The sequence below is a fragment of the Schistocerca nitens genome, chromosome 4, assembly GCF_023898315.1.
Source record: "Schistocerca nitens isolate TAMUIC-IGC-003100 chromosome 4, iqSchNite1.1, whole genome shotgun sequence".
NCBI classification, from domain to species: Eukaryota; Metazoa; Arthropoda; class Insecta; order Orthoptera; family Acrididae; genus Schistocerca; species Schistocerca nitens.
The window spans coordinates 424,783,650-424,806,358 of NC_064617.1; the positions used below are offsets into that span (position 1 = coordinate 424,783,650).

At 38.5% G+C, this 22,709-nt stretch overlaps 1 long non-coding RNA gene across 2 annotated transcripts; it reads right to left on the bottom strand.

The window, feature by feature from the left end:
* Window positions 1-465: 465 nt before the first annotated feature.
* LOC126251501 (uncharacterized) lies at window positions 466-19,474 on the bottom strand. Of its 2 annotated transcripts, none has more exons than XR_007545747.1 (3): window positions 19,162-19,474; window positions 3,614-3,755; window positions 466-2,878 (listed from the first exon to the last, which is right to left on the bottom strand). It is a non-coding gene; the product is annotated as an uncharacterized LOC126251501 (long non-coding RNA). The 2 variants fall into 2 exon arrangements; XR_007545748.1 differs by lacking the exon at window positions 466-2,878 and adding an exon at window positions 3,275-3,514.
* Window positions 19,475-22,709: the final 3,235 nt, after the last annotated feature.

A 22,709-nucleotide genomic window follows, 5' to 3' on the forward strand; every position in this document is an offset into this window, starting at 1 on the left:
CATGTACACGCAAATTATTCTTCTTTGTGGACCGTAGTGGGCAATAAGGGCATGGAAATTGAGGTTCTTTCCCACATTCATGTCTAATGTGACTCCAGAGGCTCCTACAGTGCCTGTATACTCTACCACAACCATCACATGTGTATGGAGCACCTAGAACAGTACTATGAGATATGTCCAAAAATTGCTGATAAGAATTTTCTTGTGCGTATCTGTTGACACTCAATCCTTCCTCTGACTCGAGTACACCTGTAATCAAGTAATAAAGGAAATAAACATACACAATTATATCATTAGCTTAATTGATTTACTGATTTGCAACAGCAGCAATAGAGAGACTATGCAGATATAATTGTATAATTGTTATCTTTAGGTAAGTAATTTAAAATGATACAAGTTATTTGTATGTATAATGAAGTATAGCCTGCTCTATTAATGAGTTTTTTCTTAATTTTTGGAACTGGAAATAATCATCACTTTAAGAAAGAGAGGCCAAACAAGAAAATAAAATGAAAAAATCATGAATATTAACTAAAGAAACTGTATAACAGAAAAAGAAAAGAAAAATATTTAGAACTGGACAAATGTCTGTAATTATTTTGCACCAAGCTGTAATCCATTTTGTAAATTTCAGTATCAGGTGATAAACTTCAAATTTTCAGATTTAATTTTACGTCTGCTTTTATGGCACATTTTCTTATTCTGAATGTGAGTTCTTTATATTGATTTTGTGCCTCTTGATGTGAAAAGATACTCATACCTAAGCATTAATAATTTTCAAAAAGGCACAAAAAATATAAAGATACATTTTTATAGCTTAGTGTACACCGTGGTGAGCTGCAACTGATTTTAAAGTTGCATGAAAACAACCATATAACTACACAACCACTTACTCTCATTCATAAATGCTGTTTTTATTCTACAAACTACAGTTTAATGCAGACAGTCCCACTGAATCTGAATAAATGAATAAGTAAAGAGTATTTTGAATACAAACCTTACAAGAATAGTGTATAGTTCATAAAATACTACAACAGAAAAAACATTTTAAACAGTCTCTTCATTTACAGAGAAAAAATCTCACATCCAAATACAGGGATGATGAAACTGTAATAATCTTGATAATTTCATACAAAACTAATGAATCAAAGGATAAGAGTATTCAAATTACATGCTTTAACATAATTCACTTGATCCTGCACAACACTACATCTTGTAACCAAACAGTTATTTGCTGCATAACTGAAAAGAAAACTATGATCAAAACAATGTTTTGAGCACTTATTTATCTATTTTTTCAACACATATAAATTAGTAAAACAGAGATTATGTTCAAAAACTTTAATCAATTTGTTTGTCTACGTCAAATCAAAACAGAAGTAATTTCCTCAATACTGTATTCTCTCTTGCAATTATAATTTAGTTGGGCATAAACATTAAAAACATCCATTACAAGATACACAAAACTCATAGCGACAGGATTGTCAATAATGCTATCATAGCACCTGTACTCATACTTCATACAGATATTCATTTTTAAACAAAAATCAAATTTGTAACTAAATAAGAAGGCCCAATTACAGATGAGGGAGGGGTGTGTGAAATGGACTAGTATTTCTGCTATAGACAGTGCAATCTGATACATCAAAACTTAAATTTAATTGACCAGGATGATATGCATCTGACTGATAAAGATAACTGATTAGCACATTCTGTGCAAGCCAAAAACTGAAGAACTCAGTACTACTGATTGGTATCAGAAGTATGTAACAAAATGCTTGTTACATTGATTGCCAAATGTGCTACGGAACTTTATTGGTGGTTTATTCTGAGCAGTAGCTTTCTAATTTCTTTTGGAAATGCAACAACTGGGTTTACTAAGATTACAGAAGAAATATGCACATGAGGGCACCATGATTCTGACAGTGTCTAAATAAGTGAGGTTACAAACTGTGATGATCTAAAATGCTGCATCAAAAACTTCAAACTTCCAAACAATTCTTCTCATTATTTCCTTATGAAACATTCTAAAATTTGATTGTACATACTATTACATACCACAAGCCAAAAATTTATTATTTCTGTGCACTTTACAACTATTGCATCTCTCCTCTAAGGAAAGATATGACAAAATACATTAAATCAAAAGCATTGACAGAGTAACAAAAGAGGAAAGTAATGTTTGCATAATATATATTTGGCACATTCAGTGTAATAAAAAAATCATTGTCCAGCTAACTAGTAAGAAATAAATTACAGAAACAACAGGAAATTATATGAATATAAAGAATCAGCTTTCTAAATTTTCACTTAAATACTGTACATATTTTACAAACAGTATCAAAACAAGACGCAAAAAAGGGGACTATATCTACTGAAACATTTATAAAAGCATGAACATTGTCATTGGTGGCCATTGTCCTCTTATAAAAAGAGAGTAGAAATGCCATTTACATGTGTTATACCGTATTTGAATCTGGTACTGTCTATTTTTACACTCCTATTGTGTACTGATCCATTCTTTCTACCTACCACTTGCACATGGTCATATGCTGATTGAGGAAGTGGAACTAAAATGGCAGTGTAACAATATGCCCTAATACCTGACAGAAACCACCATACACTGCAGCAATGACTAATTACTGATTTTTTTATGATTACTTGTTTTGCTAGATGACAAATATTAAAGTATATATTACTACAAGTAATGCAAACACAACTTTTACTGAGGGTAGAAAATCCAGTTTACAAATTTTATTTATTGTGAAGCCGTGTTCACAAGAAATAATTTTGTCAGGAAATTCAATTCTGATAACATTTTGTCTGGAACAAACACGCTGTTGACTGGATATTAAACTCTAATCTTCCTTTCTTCCTCCTGATAACACAAAAAGAATTCAATTAAATTTGCTGTACACAAATTTATGATTTAACACACAAAGTGCCAGGTGATGTTACAAACAACTTGTTTCTCGACTGATGATCTTAATATATTGCTACTGTTGTGAGTAAAAGTGAAGGATATGTCATATCATGTGGCTAATACAAAGTCCAATGCATATAAATATTAATCATTTGCTTGAAAATGTATAAATTTGATATGACTGAAAACACCAAAAAATGTAAAAATGTGTTATATACATTTGCACTCTAAAATAAAGAAAATTCTTCCAGAATTAAGAGTGACAAAATAATGGCAATCAATGAGTTAAAAAATATAACTTATGAAATACTTATTTACAAAGTAGATAGATAAAGAGAATGAAGACTTTTTCTACCAGTAATGTAAATAACATTAAATCTTCAAAGATTCATTTTATACAATCAAATCTTTCACAACTGCCAGAATTGATTCTGAGCAAATTCTGATTATGAATCCCAGTACTTTGAATTTGTTCCCAATACATTCTTTCTGTTCAAACCACGACCAGAGGATGTAATGTAAAGTACATTCCAACATTTTTGACAGAAAATACTTCTTCAGAGGGCAGCAATAATGTAGATACGTAATATACTGAAGAAACAAATAAGAAGCAATTACATATTTTCCAACCATCTATGCTTTAACACTTCATATGTCAAACATAATGAAGACTTATTTTCAGTAATATACCTTGAAGCTGTCACACTCAGTGTGGTCCAATGCATCCTCATTCCAAGGATCGCTTAGGTTTTATCTTTGAGTCATGTATAACTGTCATCGCTAAGTTACTGAAACTTCTTTGGTTTGCAGGTGATTTCACAGAGTGTTGACTCTATAACAAAAAGCAGTAAAGTAAAAAAAAAATATTAAAAGAACTAATAATGATAAAAGACGCCATACACATTAAAAACAATACCTTTGAGATAGTATAAAGTAACGGGTAGAACACATATTGAATAATCAACATATCATATATTAATTTCTTGTCCAGCATTTGGAACATGATTGTGTAGGGTCTGCAATGGCAGTAATTACTTGGACTCATATAACAGTACCAGCTACACTTTTATTTTCAATCGCCATGACCAGTTTTCACCACCAAGGCCATTTCAAGTGGCTATCTGAACAACACTGAAAAAACAGTCTTGGTGATCAAAAATAAAATTACAACTCATGCTGGTGTTTGATTTCATGTCAAATATTGCTGACACCTCATATCATTATGTCAAAGTACAATTTTTTTTTTTTTTAACATGATAAGAAAGCTCTTGGTGGAATACAAATACAGTGCGCCCGCAAAGTCTCTCTGCAGCGACGAGCTCCACATCTTGCCTTCAGGGCACGTAAGGTAGGCAGCACATTTGTGTTGCTATACAAGATAAGGGCCAGGATTCACTGCTAGTGGCTGCAGTTGTGTTGGGAGATGGGATTCAACATCATTACAATTAAATACACTGCACTCATCAAAGTCACAGTAGGTGCTGGAAATGTTTTTCTCTTTCTTGAAGGCATAGTTCAACACATTTACATTATTTGTGAACACCTTTACCAGTGTTTCACATGTAATCAAATACAGATAATCAATTATTGCTGTCTTCAATTCCTCTATTGTCTTCGGGTTATTTTTATACTCAAGTGTTTTAGGTACACCACAAAGGAAATAATTGGATGGTGACAGATCTGGGAAGTGTAGTGGCCAAAGACTTCTCATATTTACTCTGTCTGCAAGGATTCCATCTAAAAGTCAAAGGGAGTAGTGATGAGCAATAGTGTTTCCTTGTTGCAAGAGAGGATACATCACGCGAGAAACCAGTTGGATACAAATGGCTGCAAACTAATAGCCATCCAACTGTGGCTAATGAGAATGCTCTCAGCTTGGGACTGGATTGGTGTAGCCACAGCAGCACAACAGATGTCATCGCAGAGGAAAAAGGCAGAAGGGGAAATTCAGTCTGCTTTCACAGGAACAGCCTGGGACAGAAGGAAAAAGAACAGAACGCGCCACTACAATAATGATGATGAGAAACATCGACATGTCAGCTCTCAGGAAGGGACTTAACTTAGCACCATCTCCAAGAAGTATCTCTTTCATTGGCATCATAACTGGTGTGGAGCAAGCAGTTTGTAAGTTTCCCTGTGAAACTGCAGAAGAAATCCGTCATGAAACGAGCCACATTCTTTTAAAATCCAAGCCACCAACCTCGAACTTTACAAGAGTTTCGCAACAATTCTCTCATCATAATTTTATCAACGGACAATTGCAATGCAACCATCATTACCGAATGATCTGACTATGACACTAAGATCTGGTCGATTCTGTAGGACATGTATCAAAAACTTTCAAGGGACCCAACATCCAGCTTCTAAAGTGGCCCTCATTGGAAGGGAATGTTCTTAGAAAGCTTATCCCTCATGCACCTCATCCACCTACTTTGCATGGCCTTCCTAAGGTTCATAAGAAGCACACTCCTCTGCACCCCATCATAAGCACCAGTGCATCACCAAAGTACAGGCTAACTAAACATCTGGCCCACCTCGTTACTCTGCACGTTGATCATTGTGAACACCACATCAAAAATACAACTTCATCAGTCAAATTAAATGCTTGCATCTAGGAAAAGGAGATATGATGGTTAGCTTTGATGTGGTGTCACTGTTCATGCAGGTTCCCATCAAAGACTCTTAAGATTTGCTCTCCATTTATTTGATGACACTGTTGTGGATTTATTTAAGCACACACTGACATCATCAACTTTTTATGTGATGGAGACTATTTTAACCAGGACGGCGTAGCGATGGGAAGCCCATTAGCGCCGGTTATAGCCAACCACTTCATGGAGTACATTGAGAACATTGCCCTGGACACGGCTCCTGCAAGGCCTAGTCACTTTTATCATTACGAAAACAACACTTTTGTGGAAATCTGGGAGGATTTTTCAACCACATCAGCAGCATCCACAATAACATAAGATTCACAATGGAAGTAGAAACAAATGGTGCCTTGCCTATTCTAGACGTCCGCGTCCACTGGAAAGAAAACGGTTGTCTCAGCCACATTGTTTATCGAAAACCCTCACAGACAGACCGATATCTGCATGCTACCACCTATCACCACCCTTCGCACAAAAGTTCTGTTCCTAGTACATTGGTGCATCAAGCGGAAGCGATTTCAGATGCTAAAAGCCTTCCGAAAGAGCTGAGCCACTTACGGAAAGTCTTCAAAGAAAACAGCTACAACAACCACCAGATTTAGCAAGCCATCTTGCTGAAGAAACATAAGCAGAAGACCTCCAAGGAGGGCACAAAGAAGCTTGTGTTCTTGCCATTCTGTGGCTCAATAACAGGAAAGATTAGCTGGTTTCTAAAGAAGCATAAAATCAATACAGTTTTTAGGGCGCTGGCTAAAATTTGACAACTAATGAGGCATGAGAAAGACAATGTTCAACTAAGAATGCCAGGAGTATATAAAATACTGTGTGAGTGGGGACAGTTCTATATCCGACAAGCTGTACATACTATTGAACAGCACCATGTGAAACACGAGAGATGTTTTCAAATACGGTATCCTGAGAAATCAGCGGTGGCAGAACATGCTTTAGAAAACGGACACCGTATTACATTTGCAGACACATCTGCTATTACACGGACTACTAGTTTTTGGGACAGTGTTACAAAAGAAGCAATCAAGTTAAAAATATCTGACAACACCTTCAATAAAGATAATGGCCTGCAGCTAAGCACTGCTTGAAGCCTGGCCGGCAGAAAGCTGAAGCAGGCACGCAGAGAAAACAGCATCATATATGGCATTGGAGCAAGCACCAGAGACATCACTGAAGACAGTTCTGTTTGAACTGTTCAGTAAAATTCCAATGAGGAAATTAACTACAAGTGTTGGCTGACTACAAGTGGGGTAGTTCTAGATCCACATCAAAATCAAAAGAAGATTTTATTGAGGTGTTTCCATCAAGTTTGTAGCAGCTCCTACTACACTCATGTATCACCCATCAACAATGACATCATTAAAATCACTAAAGGAGCACTCAAGGTAAATTGAGCATCTTGCAGTTTTGATTTTGTACAAAATTATTCCTTCGCCATTCAGAATGAAGTACAGGAATTTCACTGGAATCATTCACAGGTTACAATTCATATGTTTGTAGTTAACTACAAAGATGCAAATGCTTATGAAATACATCATGCGATGAGGCTGCAAGGGCTGCGAGGAGATTAGCCACACTTGCCAGATTCAAGCAACCTCATGAAAACTAGAGTTTCATACCAAGACATTTGTTTCAGTCGTGCAAAGAAAATATTCCTTCACATGTCTTCAACCGTAAATCAGTTTCCCATCATGATTAAATCACTGCCAAGCTGACTCAACGTTTCAAGAAAACGGTTGCTGGTATCCATAAGCTTCACTGTTTAATGCATATTGACAAAGGTATAGTAAAAACAAAGACACATTCTGCTTCTTTAATGAGCAGAGAAGAGTCGGTGTTTGCTGTGTGGTCAGAAATTCTGTTAAATGACAAAAAGGGTTTTTGTTGCCTGTATGTACGACAGTCCTTGGTGGATTGTATATGACTTACAAACTTATGAAGAAACAGATGAAGTACAGGCCAGCTTCATGCATCCACATCGACCATCTCCATCATTTGCATTTGCTGCCATGCCTGACTTTTGTGTTATCAGAAGATGTCACATTCTCAAAAGACTGGAAGGACATACTCTCTCCCTGCATCAGATCTGGTGAACATAGCAATTTAATTAGAGACTTGTGAAATGAGACGTAACTACCTTTTATTGCCTTTTCATTGAAGCTACACTGTAAATGGTCCATAATACCACTACAATAATACAATCAATATTTTTGTATACTATTACTTATTAATTGAATTTTTTAATAATTTGTCTTTCATATTTACACACTACCTTCTGGTATTTGATTTGTGTGTGTGTGTGTGTAGATTTTTTAAGGTGGGGTGTTTTGAGATATTCAAGGTCAAAAGTTAAGGTCAATAATGGCCTTGAATGTGAAAATTCTTAGAAACCCACTGTGTTGCATATTAATGTAAAGCTCTACTCATTAACTTTTCATTGAAATAACTTTCACTGCTGTATCTGGATTAGAACCAGAATAATATTCATTTGTGTTGAGAAAGACACACGTAAGTTTCACACAATTTCCAAGCTTCATGGTTGTAACTTCCTTTGCAATAATTGTCCTGGTATATTGACAAGCGCTGGCACGAAGATGAAAAACGCAACCGCAGAGAAGATGCTGAGACGACATCAGCCAATAGCGTGGTGACTAGGCCGTCACCACAACAGGGGTGGCATCTAGACAAAGTGAATATAAGAGCTGTTCCTGCCAGCCTCGGCCAGACATTAGTGACACAGTATTAGTGGGGAACACTACGATAGCAGTGATGTGTGATCCACATCAATTACTTTCATGGACCTTTACTGATTGTATGTCGCCCATTGCTTGCGACACCGCTGTAAATTCAATGTTAAGCATTGTAAAGCATCTTTATTGTAATAAAAACTTTTAATCTGTTTTGCTTGATTTGTTGTATAGCATTCTGAGAACACAGTGTCCTTTAGGCACCCTACAAGCGACGAGTGGGCAGGACCCCACAGTCACATACCTCTGCAAACTGATAGGTTTACATATTTTATCTGGATCAGTGGATGTACCAAATCTGAAAGAAATCTGGGATGGTCATTTTGACAATTTTACTTTTCTGCGCTGAACTGATGTGGAATTCTCCTGCCACAAATACTGAAATCTAACACACCTACTGACTCAACATATTGTTGGAAGTCACAAAATACTCTCCTAATGAAACACTACAAGAGTACAGTCTGAGTAATTTGCACTCAGTTTGAAGAAAAGCTAGTTTTTCATACATCTCAATGCTTATGATGCATCTGCTGAACTGTGTCATAAAATGATATATTTTGCAGGTACACTCAGTGGTGTATGGGGATAATGTCTTCAAAACATGCTGTGAATAATTATTAGTAAAGAAGTAATAAATTAAAATGACACGCCTAATGCTGAAGTTTTACTGCATGAACAGCACATATGCAGTAAGTAACAAACCTTTTTCCCTTTCATTATTTTGTGAAGGCGTGCCTGCAAGAAAAAGTTCTGAAATTTTGCAATTGTGGGAAAAATTGTTGGAAGTCACTAAATGCTCTCACAATCAAATACTGGTTGAGTATGTTGTAAGTAATTTGCATACCTCAAGTTACACTACCTCAAGATATATACACAGTCTCTAAATTTAATACTCGACTCACTGTGTAAATCTGTTAACTTAGCATTATACATGTTAATGAGTAGATTATAACACAATTTTAAATTTTGTCATTAATTATTTGAAATATTGAAAATCAAATTTTTGTTGCTCTGTAAGTCATTAGATATGGAACCTGCAACTGAGACCATGCACCATTTTAACTGTTTAGTAATACAGATAATACAGCATAATAGTCCATTTAAACAAACATGCCAAATGATTTAAATAATTCAAGTGGTTTACTTTTACAGTCCTTTCTCTCAAAATTGACTTAGTCCACTTCAATTCTGAACCTTACATATGTGGATGGCTGATCACTTAATAAAGAACAAGAACCAAACAATCCAGACAGAGTTCACTGACATCCTCTCCTTTCCCTAACACATACAAAAGATATCACAAAAATTCACTAAGCTTTAAAATGTGTGACGGACTGATGCTGTTGTCTGCTAGAAAGGTGGACAGATCTTCAGCTAAGCTGAGGGTTGCCCTTATACGAGCTTATGAAATACATGGAGTTAAAATATGTTGTACTGAAAGTGGTATTTCACATGCTTCACATGTCACGTGGTCATAATGTGGTGTGCGTCACTTCTTTCCATCGGTGTGGCTGGCATGAGGTGCACCATGCCTACACTGCAAATTTGATCACAGTTTGTTGTTTACCAGCTCAAACCACTTCCCTTTGGTGAATGATCCTTCCATTTGACAATGAGATAATAGTGTGAAGGCGGCCCCCAAACAACAAATCACATGTCCTCTACATTCTTCCTTGGCTGCTCTGTCGACAGCATAATTACCCCATGTGTACCAGTACCCATCAGCATACCTTTCCTTTTCTTGGCTTGGATTCATTCTGATATCTCTTACAGTATGAATCATTTTTTTCTACTAGATACATTTGTTGGGCAGAGTGCAGGGTACTAAAAGAGTCAGAGCAGATGAGAAACTGTCTACTGTGATGGCTTTACACCAACTCCACTGTCTTCAGAACTTTGCACCTCAGCATCATAATTTTTTACCTATTCCAGGAAGCAAATTATGAAGACTATTAGGGAAAACAGGTTGAACAAATGAGCACATTCCCCTGCGTAGGTTAATCTGCATATGCAAGGACTTCCTGACATATTTCAAAATGAAAGAAAACAATTTTTTAAAACTTTAGCCAACAGAACTAGTTTCTGCTTTCTGCAAAGCTTAAATTCGCTTCAAGTTTCTGGAAAGGCCGAAGCAGCAGTTTGTTCCATCCCTGGTTTCTTATCCTGTGGTTTGAAATACTTAGGATGTATGGATCCCAAATGACTTGGTCACAAGTGTCCAACTCCTGAATATCTGCTCAAAGTTTGGATCATCCACCACACTAGACTGCAGTGATTGAGGCACTGTAAATATTTTCAGGGACTGTCTTGCCAAGGGTGAAACACAATGTGCATGAGAACAGACACTGTTCAAAACCATGAAGTGTGTGTGTCAATAACTAGTACGGGTGCTGATGACTAAACTGTTGAGTGCTCTGAAACCACTATCATAATCAAAATACGAGATTATTTATAAATTAAGATAACTTTCAGCTGAAGCAGAGTATGTTGGACATTGTGTTCATGTCATTTTGAGAGATAATGGAGGAGAATTTGACAACAATGAGGTCTAAGAAATTCTTCACAAAGAGGACAATGTTCAACACGTGACAATCCCGTATTGTCCATAGTAAAATGGCTGCAGTACAACAGAAACTCTTACCATTGTGGTTCTACATCTACACTCCACAAACCACAGTGAGGTGCATGGCAGAGGGTGTGTCCCATTGTACAGTTATTACGTTTTTTTTTTTCCTGTTCTATTAACATACGGAGTGCGGGAAAAATAATTGTTTGAATGCCTCTGTGCATGGAGTAATTATTGTAATCTCATCCTCATGATCCCTATGTGAGTGATGCATAGGAGGTTGTAGTATATTCCTAGAATAATCATTTAAAGCAGGTTCTTGAAACTTTGTTAATAGACTTTCTTGGGATAGTTTACATCTGTCCTCAAGAGTATGCCAGTTCAGTTCCTTCAGTATCTCTGTGACACTCTTCCACGGATTAAACAAACCTGTGACCTTCAATAAAATTTTTCTGGGTTTGTGACCACATTGTCTATATATATAAAACTACCAACGCTTCGGTCCCTGTTGCATGCGACCTTCTTCGGGGTGTTTTTGTTTACTGCTGAATGGGAAACTTTGTTTCTTATACACCTTCAGATATGGCTGTTATATAATTCTGATAGGCTGTTTAGGATGAAGGGGAGGGATGTTAGAATACTTTATTGGTGTTTTTATTATTTCTTTTCATTGGTGGAAACCTGATGTTTTGACTGGTATTTGCATTACTGCTTGTGACTGGTGGAAATTGACGAATGGAAAACCAGGCAGCAGCTGTGACATAGTGTTGTTTTCCTGCGTTCTAGTGATGGCCGAGGCGTGCCAGTACTCTATGTACCTGTGACCACTGCAGTCTCCCACACACCTGTATGTGTTGCTTCACATGAGCTATAGGTTCGTAGTGCTGTTATTGCTGGCAGCCAAGACATCAGAAGTCGGTACCCGTCTTCTCTGTTTATTTTGGTGGACACTTAGCTATTTATATTGCTTCTCTAATCTTCCTCCTGAAAGTAACTGCACCTTTTCGTTACTGGAAAGCTGGACATGGATGACTGGGAGATCGACATGTTAACCTTTCAACAGGCAACAAGGTCGAATGATAGTTAACACCATCCATCAGATGAGGAAGTTCAACAAACTGCAGCAGAAAACAACTGAGGAAGGACTGATGCTGGACACTCGGTGGATAGCTTTCCAGCCACATCTTAAGCAATGCAGCCACACAAATTCTGGCTAAAGGGATGAATTTTGCAGTTGCACCCAAATGAGTCCTGAAAGAAGACATCATCGAATCTCTTGAGGTTTCAATTCGTCGGCTATCGCAAGCTGAGGCGGAGAAGATTAGACAAGAAACAGTATGGCTCCTGACCCATGCAAATCCTCCGAAACAAAATATCAGCAAGAAGGAATGTCATGCTATCGCGGAACTGAAGAACAGCTCTCATTTAGTAATAAAAGGAGCAGACAAGGGAAATGCGACCATTTTGTTGGACATGGAAGATTATAACAAATGAATGGAGGATCTTTTGAGTGAACCCATTTATAAGAAACTTAATGGAGATCCGACGGCCAAGAAAATCAATTCAACACAAGCACTGCTAAAGCGTACTAGAATTAATTTCGACACGGCCAGAAGACTCATCAGACAAGTTCCACAGACACCAAGAATATATGGTGTCCCGAAGGCCCACAAAGAGGTCTTTCCTTTATGTCAAGAACTCCACCAAGTTTGTGGAACTTCTACAAGAAAAGTGTATCTCGGCCACAGACCTGATAGTTAGCATCAATGTGAAGCCTTTATTCATGAATGTACTGGTACAGGACACCATGACCATCTTAGAGGAATGCATGGCACCCGATATCTGTGACCTAGTGCGCCACCTATTTCAGGTGGTAAGGGGAATTTGATGAACAGACAGATAGTGTAGCTATGGGCTCTCCTCTCTTGCCTATTGCAGCAGATATCTTTATGGAAGCATTTGAAGAAACAGCACTCCAGTCCGCACCATTATGCCCAGAATGTTGAAGACACTTTCATTATCTGGCCACATGGAGAGGAAGAACTATGAAATTTCCACTAACACCTCAACCAACAGCACAGCAGAATCCAATTCACTGCGGAGATAAAAGAGAATGGGGTGTTGCCTTTCCTCAATGTGGAAATTTACAGGAAGCCTTATGGTAAACTGGGTCATAGAGTACATAGGAAGCCAGCCAGTACTGACAGGCACCTGCATGCCTCCTCCCATCATCAACTTACGCAGAAGAAATCTGCCCTGCACACTTTAACCAAGAGGGCTCACAGATTCAACGATGAGGAACATCTAAAAGGGTGAACTACAAAACCTCAAATCAATTTTTTGTGCCAGTGGATATGGAATGAAAGTTATAAATAAAATTACGGCAACAAAGAATGAAGGCAATAGTGGAGAGCAAAAGGAAGCACAAAACATCACTGTATTACCATATGTTCAAGATGTCACAGAAGGTGTGAACAAAATTCTTCGTCGAGCAGGCACCAAGGTGACTTTCCGAAGCAGCAACAGAATAAAAGATGTTCTTCGCACAACCAAAGATACAGTTGACAAACTACATGCTGCTGGAGTTTACAAAATCAGGTGTGAATGTGGATTATTGTATGTAGGCAAGATGGGGCAACCCATCAGTAGGCACGCTGGGGTGACCCGTCAGCACCCAGGTACCTGAACATGAAAGACATATCCCACTAAGACAGAAGACCAAGTCAGCGGTAGCAGAACACCAGGCTCGCGCTATTCGTCCACGGGACTCAGAGGGCCATAGACATGGGTTCCCAGGTAGATGCCATGTTTCTTGACTTCCGCAAGGTGTTCAATACAGTTTCCCACAGTCGTTTAATGAACAAAGTAAGAGCATATGGACTATCAGACCAATTGTGTGATTGGATTGAAGAGTTCCTAGATAACAGAATGCAATATGTCATTCTCAATGGAGAGAAGTCTTCTGAAGTAAGAGTGATTTCAGGTGTGCCGCAGGGGAGTGTCGTAGGACCGTTGCTATTCACAATAAATATAAATGACCTTGTGGATAACATTGGAAGTTCACTAAGGTTTTTTGCGGATGATGCTGTGGTATATCGAGAGGTTGTAACGATGGAAAATTGTACTGAAATGCAGGAGGATCTGCAGCGAATTGACGCATGGTGCAGGGAATGGCAATTGAATCTCAACGTAGACAAGTGTAATGTGCTGCGAATACATAGAAAGAAAGATCCCTTATTATTTAGCTACAATATAGCAGGTCAGCAACTGGAAGCAGTTAATTCCATAAATTATCTGGGAGTAGGCATTAGGAGTGATTTAAAATGGAATGATCATATAAAGTTGAACGTAAGTAAAGCAGATGCCAGACTGAGATTCATTGGAAGAATCCTAAGGAAATGCAATCCGAAAACAAAGGAAGTAGGTTACAGTACACTTGTTCGCCCACTGCTTGAATACTGCTCACCAGTGTGGGATCTGTACCAGATAGGGTTGACAGAAGAGATAGAGAAGATCCAACGGAGAGCAGCGTGCTTCGTTACAGGATCATTTAGTAATCGCGAAAGCATTACGGAGATGATAGATAAACTCCAGTGGAAGACTCTGCAGGAGGGACACTCAGTAGCTCGGTACAGGCTTTTGTTGAAGTTTCGAGAACATACCTTCACCGAGGAGTCAAGCAGTATATTGTTCCCTCCTACGTATGTCTCATGAAGAGATCATGAGGATAAAGTCAGAGAGATTAGAGCCCACACAGAGGCATACCGACAATCCTTCTTTCCATGAGCAATACGAGACTGGAACAGAAGAGAGAGCCGATAGAGGTACTCAAGGTACCCTCCACCACACACTGTCAGGTGACTTGCGGAGTATGGATGTAGCTGTAGATGAGTGAGGCAAACAAACTGATTCTGGTGAAGCACGTGTACTAGCAACACAGCCTCTTACTTTCAGGAGGAAGATTAGAGAGGCAATAGAAATAGCCAAGCGACTAGCCAACATGAACAGAGAAGACGGGTACCGACTTCCGACATCTTGGCTGCCAGCAATAACAGAGCTATGTGACGATAGCTCACGTGAAGCAACACATACAGGTGCGCTGGAGACTGCAGCAGCCGCAGGTACACAGAGTACTGGAACGCCTCGGCCGGCGCTAGAAAGCAGGAAAACGACGTCTTGTCACAGCTGCTTTCTGGCTTTGCTTTCGCCAATTTCCAACAGTCACAAACAGTAATGCAAACACCAATCAGAACATCAGGTTTCCACCAATGAAAAGAAATAAAACAAACACCAATGAAGAATTCTAACATGCCTCTCATTCATCATAAACAGCCTATCATAATTAGATAAAAGCCACGTCTGCAGGTATATAAGAAATGAAGGTTCCTCATTCAGCAGTAAACAAAAACACCCTGAAGAAGGTTGCTTGCAACAAAGACTGAAACGATGGTAGTTTTATATATACTGACAATGTGGTCACAAACCCAGAAAAATTTATTGAATGTAACAATGGCCACAGAAGCCTAAAACTATATTAAACCTGTGACCATTTGTGCTGTCCTTCCCTGTATACACTCAATATCCCCTGTTAATCCTAACTGGTACGGGTCTCACACACTCGAGCAATATTCTAGAACCAGTCACATGAATGTTTTGTAAGCAATCGCTTTTGTAGACTGATTGCACTTCCCTATTATTCTACCAATAAACCAAAGTCTACCAGCTGCTTTAGCCACGACTGAATCTATGTGAACATTCCATTTCACATCCCTACAAAATCTTACACCTAGGATTTTGTACGAGACGACCAATTCCAATAGTGACTCATTGACATTATAGTCACAGGATGGAGTCATGATCATAGTAAGTTTCTACAGTCTCTTTGGACCAAACTGATAAATTTAGCCATATGTATTTCAAATCGAATAGGACATTCCAATGCGCCTGTGGTTATCACCATATGTATTGTTAATGTCAAGTGAATCTACCAAAGCCAGATGTCGACTTTGTCCAGTGATGTGATGCGGTGTGTGATGTAAAAGCCCAAACAGAAAGGGGACAGAACACTAACAACACTTTTTGAATGTCGTTTAATTATGGTGACATATCGACGTGCAATGCAGCACAAGGCCTAGGTCAGGTTCAAAGTGACAGTTTGGTTGTGAGCTGGCAAATTGGTATGGAAGGCTACAGTTAATGCAATTGTTGTACGGCAAGAAACTTACGACAAACCAAATGCATATAATAGAATCAGTTTGCTGCTCTCATGTTCCTAAGCAATGGAGAAAGAAGACAAATCAAAATGCTGTAAAAAAAAATTTGGTTGGTTTTAATGAGATAGAAGGTAATTGTATTTTGTGTATTATTTTGTTATTTATTTATTCGTCCAGGGATCATCACACAATGGTAGAGGCTTTACCAACACAATACAATGAAAACAGACAGCTCATAAACACATACAATAAGACTATAAGAAAGTTTTTACAAATCCAAGGTTGCTACACAAACTGGGGAGGGGGGGGGGGGGGGGGAGAGACCTGACAATTCCAGGTATGGGGAGCATGATGGTGTTATGAAATTCCCTAATTTTTTGGGTAAAATATAGCTCCCTGAGAATTTCAGATTTTCCAGAAGAATCACCAACCTGAAGGTGTGGTGGCCGTGGCCTTACTCAAGAAACCACACTGGCATTTGTCTGTAATGATTCAGGAAAACCACAGAAAATCTAAAGCAGCCGGTGGTTTGACAGAGCAAAATTCATTCTCCCAAATATGTGGTCAATAACTTAACATCTGCACTGCCTCATTCGGTTGGGCCTGTTGTACAATGATCTTCTGATCACGCACAATTTGCACCAAAGATAATTTACATTATAAAACAGTTTATCACTGTAGGCACTACGACCACCCACTGGTGACTCCAGGACCATGAACATACTGCTAAGCCCCTTGCACTCCCTCCAGTCTGTTTGGAAAAGTAAATCAGGTCACAAGACATCATTTCATAAGAAGTGACATTAGTTTATTAGGAAGGCATGTCTGTTCCAGTGACTATGGAAACTCCTGATGAAGATGCTACAAGAAAGGAAATTACTTAAATACGCCTACAAGATCAATCAACACTAACCTACAAGATACGAAGATTATGTGGCTTCAACTTTAACAGAGTCTGAAGAGGCACACATACTTCAAGAAGCTATGGGATCAGATCAATAAAACAACTGGAAGGAAGCAATGGACTAAGTAAGAAATGAACTGCAAGTATTTCTTTGTTTGTGACATAGTCCCTGCTGGTGAAATCAGTTCATCAATAGCGGAGGCAGATAAATGGAAGATATTATGATTGTGCATGGTGCCTGCTCTGTGCTTCACATTTAGGATTTTTTGTTGCTATTCATTTTATGCTGTTTGTTGTTAAAAGTGTGTTCAAATCGAGACACAAATTCACAAAAACCTGTTCTCTGCACAAAACCCTGTACACTCAGCAGGTATCTATAGTTGAGTCAGTGTAAGTTAATCCCCAAGAGCTGCAATGGGCTGGCCAGGGAAGTTTTGCATGCCTACCTCAACCAATAAAGTAATGCTATTTTGTTTACGTCCCAATGACATTGCCTCAGTGTAGTCACAACTCTGGAAATGGCTTCTGTTTTCGCATGCAGGCATTAGTGCTTCGCAATTGAAAGTTGGTAACAGCAATAGGAGCTGTCAGGGGCCTTCTTCGCTGTCTCGACTACAAAGGTTATTTGCTAGGCATTGTTTGCTTAACCTGAGTAAGACTAATTATATTCAGTTCACCCCAACTGCCAAAACTGAGGAAGAAATGACTGTTAAATATGCCACACAGGTCATAGAAAGAGTGGAAGTAACAAAGTTTCTAGGCGTGAAGATTGACTGTAGAGTAAACTGGTCCCATCACATTTTAGATCTTTACAAGAGACTCAGCTCTTCAGTTTTTGCAATGCGAATCATCTCTGTCAGTGCAAACTTAAGCATTAAAAAAGCTGCATACTATGGTTACTTCCATTCTTTGATGGCATATGGAATTATTTTCTGGGGAAATCAACCTCTTGCAAAGAAAATATTCATTGCTCAGAAGCGTGTTGTAAGAGTGATGTCTAGTGTAGATCCTAGATGCAGCTGCAGAAGCCTATTCCGGAATCTGGGAATTCTTACAACTACTTCTCAATATATATACTCACTTATGTGTTTCATAAGTAAAAACACTGATTTATACAAATGTAACAGTGAATACCATCAGTATAACACAAGGAGGAAACATGATTTCCACACTGAAGGTAAAAATTTGAAGATTGTGCAGAAGGGTGTACAGTCCTCTGGTATAAAGATATTTAATGCTCTTCCTCCAGAAATCAAATGTGAAATTGCCAACAAATCTACATTTAAAGAGCTTCTGAGGCAATTTCTTTTAGCCATGTCATTTTACAGTTTGGAAGAGTTTATGAAACACAGTGAGAAACGGCCTTAAAATATGATGTATTATCATATAAATTGAACATTAAGCTGAACATTCTTGTCACATATGTAACTCTTTTAGTGTTAACTGCTTATATTTAACAGTCTGGGTTATATGACCTTTTCATGTTTAATTTACTTTCTTTTATACCTGTAATCTGTAGGTCTAAGGATTCTCATTCCATTATATTGTGTTATGGATCATTGTAGTGGTTAAGTAACTTTATATTCTTTACCTGTAAACATAGTGTACAAGTACTTGTCATTGACAACGTAAAAATTGACACACACTACATCCATGTGAAATTGTCACAGTTGGATCCATGGTGTAAGAAATAAATAAAATAAATAAAATAAAATTACATTCACGTCATCAGTGTGAAGCTTATTTTCAGCTTTTTTAGCATTTTTTTTTCGCTCAATGCAGAATGTTCCAGTAATTGGGCTAACAATGGTCGTTGAAATATATACAGAATTTGAGATAACGTAGGACTAGTAGCACTGGCCAGTTTGAATTTCTTAACTACGCTACATGTACATAAAACAAAAGTTCTTTCACATTATTACCATTTCGACCAATTAATTGGTCTTACAGAACAGTATACATAAGCACTACATCGTAAAAAGAAACAAAATGTGACAAAGAGATTTTATACATTTATGTATGAACAACGGATGAGGTGTCAACCAGTTTATTTCTTTATTTCCAGCAAAATACTAGGCGATGGAGAAATTTCATGTCAGGCAGTACTATTGTTGTTTTGAAAACATGGACTGAGAGCTGTAGATATACCTGCAAAGCATTCACTTCTTCAGATCGCCAAAATAATGTAACAGTAGTCATAAATTCTCTCGTTTTTGCCAAAGTATACCTTTCAAGAAATGCATGCGATGCAATTTTTTACTAATATTTACTCTGATAAACATTCAATACGCCCCCAGCTGAACGGTAAGTATGGTAAAAGTGTAAATCACTTTTTTTCACTCTATAGTCGTCCACTAAAAACATTTTTTTCAAATTTTCAAAGATGTTGCATTTGTTTACGGGCAAGAGAATGACTGACTTCAAGACAACTAAAGGCCCGTCCACACGCAACGATATGTCTGCGCACATCATATCTGCGCAGACAGATCGTTGCTTGTGGACAGAAGATTTGCACCAACCTGAGGTGTGTGCAAACCCGGAAGTTGGAGTTGGAGGTTTGAGCGAAACCTCTCATATCTGTGGGTTCAAACCACATCTGCGCAGACAAGTTGGAGCGTGTGGACAGGAGATCGCCGCAAATCTGGCGCGAAACAACTGTTTGCTCAGTCTAGTGTTTGTATTTGTGCGCACAGGGCATTAAAATGGCTGATACTCATCAGTGTTCTCGAGAGTTTGTAAGTGAATTCATTGAAATATATAGAAACCACCCATGTTCGTGGAAGATTAAAAGTAAAGAATATAGTGACAGAGACAAAAAGACAGCAGCATACAATGCTGTAATTGAAAAATTGCGGGCAGTTCACGCCTCGGCGAACAGAGAAACGGTAATAAAAAAAAAATTCTTTGCGAACTGGCGAAATTATTTGCGGATGGATGTCGAAACTTATAATTATCTCTTAAAGCTTGTAATCCCTCATATTATGAGAAAAAATACTTGTATGAGAAGGGCAATTTCTCCTCATGAACGGCTGGCAGTAACATAAGATTCCTAGCAACAGGAAGGAGCTACAAGGATTTGGAATTTTCAACTGCAATATCGGAACAAGCGTTGAGTAAAATAATACCCAACACATGTGAAGCTATTTACGCTGTCCTGAAGGATGAGTTCATGAAGGCAAGTCAAGTAAATTAAGTCTGTCAGCGAACTGTTTACCGAAACGATTTATCCAAAGTTCAGAAATCTAGAAGATCTGGTGTAAGAGTAGATCAAGTATACCAGCCAACGTTACGGTATTTTGATCTGCTTGGCTTTCTTAGTGATCAAGAAACTCCAAGACCAAGCAGGAGTACAACTGAAGATGAAATTGGTGTCAATGTGTCAGGAAATGGAACACGAGGTAATGCAACTCTCGCAGTAAGTGTACGTGAGAAAACTGCTTTCGCTTTAGCAGCCACTGTCTATACCATTTTGACCACTTTCTCTGTTTCCTGCGGTTGGTCTGAATGTTTTTTGCAACCCAAGTTGCGAACATAGACCACAACAGAACTTCCTCCATTTCTATATTTCAAAATAACTGAATTAAATTTTTGACGTTTACGGAGAGCGTAGTCGCTTCCCACTGATATTTCTTTTCTACACCGACAGATGGCGGGCGAGTAGTAGATTGGGGTTTGTGTCGTGTGAACACACCACATTTGCAGCGATCTTTTGCATGTACAGACATCTGCGCCGATATCTGCGCAGACAGATCGTTGCGTGTGGACCGGGCTTTAGAAGTAGCTCAGAAGACTAGAATGGGCAGTTCAAAGGACAATGCAGTAGATTACATGTTAGAAGCAATGTTATATACCTACAGCCACATCACAAGCATTCCATCCCATGCCAACACAAATTAGGGTGTAAGTAACGATAGTACCTTAAAAATAAATTCTCTCATTTAGTTCAATACTGGTATACCTTAAGTAAAATAATAAATACCTGTTCGCGTACACCAAGTGGTCACAATTAAACTTTGTCTATTTAACAGGTTATAACAAGAAAACTAATTGCCGTACGAGTACCATACTAGGTAGCCTTAATGTCCAGAGTATAGAGTACATGATTTCCACGCGTCACAGTCGAGTACCAACTATGGCCACCAGGTGCCGTGATCAGTCATCGCGATTCATGGTCTCACACACCTGACCAGTCGTAGTGCACTTGTTAACATGTCAACATGAGCTTGGACAAAAGGAACCTATTGGTGAACAGTACTACAACATGCAACTTCTAGTTCAGCTTTTTGTTAATATAAACATTTAAGAATTTAGAATAGTATGTATCGTTTAATGATTTACTATCATTCATTACTTGTAATGGTATGCCCAGGTCCTTGAATTGTGTATGTAATTTTTCAATTACAGCATTGTATGCTGCTGTCTTTTTGTGAATTGGTGAACCTATTATCAAAACAACAGTAATGCTGCAGTTGCACTTCGAGAATATCGTCAGCTGAAAGGATTATGGAACAGTCCTCTTTGTCCACATGCTGTGCAGAGCATGATGAAGAAGTTCGAATCAACTGGAGAACTGGGTGTCGCTCCAAGAAGAGGCCGAGGATCGTTGCGCCACAGATGGTTGATAAAATCGCTGTTGCTACGGCAGATAACGCTGCACACAATTCCTGATCGTCAGGTAGTGTGCATGCTGTGTCATGACAGTTGAACATCCCGTGGTCCACTGTATGGAAGGTGCTTTGAACCCTTCTTAAATGGTATCCATACAAGATCCATATCATACAGCATCTTACACCACAGGACGCACAGCGACGTACTGACTTTGCTCTCTGCTTTCTTTCAAGGATTGAAGTTGACCATCCTATGGACAGACGAAGTTTATTTTTCTCTGATGGGTGAGGTGAACACACAGAAGTGCTGAGTGTCGGTATCTTCACCTCCAGTCACTGTGCATGAAGTTCCTCTCTATGGTGAACATATCGTCGAATGGTGTGGCTTCACGGCTACATTCATCATTGGCCCATTCTTTTTTGCACAAGTTGGCGCTCAAGGACCAAAGACTTGCAGTGTTACTGGCCAGTGTTGCTGCAATATGCTTCGCCAGCATGTCATATCCACCCTCAAGGAGAGAGAGGCATTGAACGTAATAGTTTTCGTGCAAGATGGAGCCCCATAGTTGGAAATGATCGAATTATCAGCCGATCGTTTCCAAATGCTTGGCTGTCATGATCACCTGATCTCACTCTGTGTGATATCTGGTTGTGGGGCTACCTGAAGGACAGAGTTTACCAGGGAAACATTCACACATGTGCTGATCTAAAGCGCAGTATATCAAGAGAGGTAGCCAGCTTACCTAAGGACATGCTTCATTCTGCTGTGCAGAATGCAATCCTGCTCTTTCAGACTCTTGTGGACACTGATGGGCAGTGCACCAAGCCCATTTTTTAGCAGTAATGGTACCAGTATATAATGGTGTGATGTACTGTAGCAACACATTAAAAGTGATTCAATTGAATTGATTCTGCATTATTTCTCTTCCCAATGTCCTTAACATTAATACTACTTCTACAGTACTCAAATAGTTTCTCTACACACAACACGCTATTTTTCAGTTCTTGTGTCAAATTATACGAAATTTAAATGACAGATTATCATTATACGATATTTTCTAAGACTTCTCATGTGTTCTGTTAGATAAG